Source organism: Xenopus laevis, chromosome 5L (assembly GCF_017654675.1).
Source record: "Xenopus laevis strain J_2021 chromosome 5L, Xenopus_laevis_v10.1, whole genome shotgun sequence".
In the NCBI taxonomy this organism is placed as follows: domain Eukaryota; kingdom Metazoa; phylum Chordata; class Amphibia; order Anura; family Pipidae; genus Xenopus; species Xenopus laevis.
The window spans coordinates 130,790,086-130,790,874 of record NC_054379.1 but is presented as its reverse complement, the minus strand read 5'-3'; positions in this window follow the sequence as shown (position 1 = coordinate 130,790,874).

The window sequence follows — 789 nt, the reverse complement described above, 5'->3', positions numbered from 1 at the left end:
GGTTTGTGAATCTTCCCTTGCTGTACCCTTTTTTTAATATACTGCCAATATATTATGCGGCGTCTATTTATTAACATCAGGCACACCCCCTGTAGAGCTGACAACCCAAAGGTCTCACACACTCACAAAACACACACAAACGTGAGTCAACTTCATCATGAGCCTAAAAAAGGGGTAGTTCACCTTTAAGTTAGATTTAACTAAATGTTGTCTTGGCAGCTTATCAACTGTTCTTCATTATATATATATATATATATATATATATATATATATATATATATATATATATATATATATATATATATATATATATATATATATATATATATATATATATATATATATATATATATATATATATATATATATATATATATATATATATATATATATATATATATATATATATATATATATATATATATATATATATATATATATATATATATATATATATATATATATATATATATATATATATATATATATATATATATATAATATATTTATATATTCAGCAAGGAAGATCCGCACTCTCAGGTCTTAAGTAAAAATGTAAAAAAATTTATTGTTACATACGAGACTGACGTTTCGGCCTCCTCCAAGGCCTTTCTCAATGAGAAAGGCCTTGGAGGAGGCCGAAACGTCAGTCTCGTATGTAACAATAAATTTTTTTACATTTTTACTTAAGACCTGAGAGTGCGGATCTTCCTTGCTGAATATGTATTGATATTATTGATACTGCACCCAGGCACCTTGGACTATTTTTCAAGAGTGCTGGCTACCTCG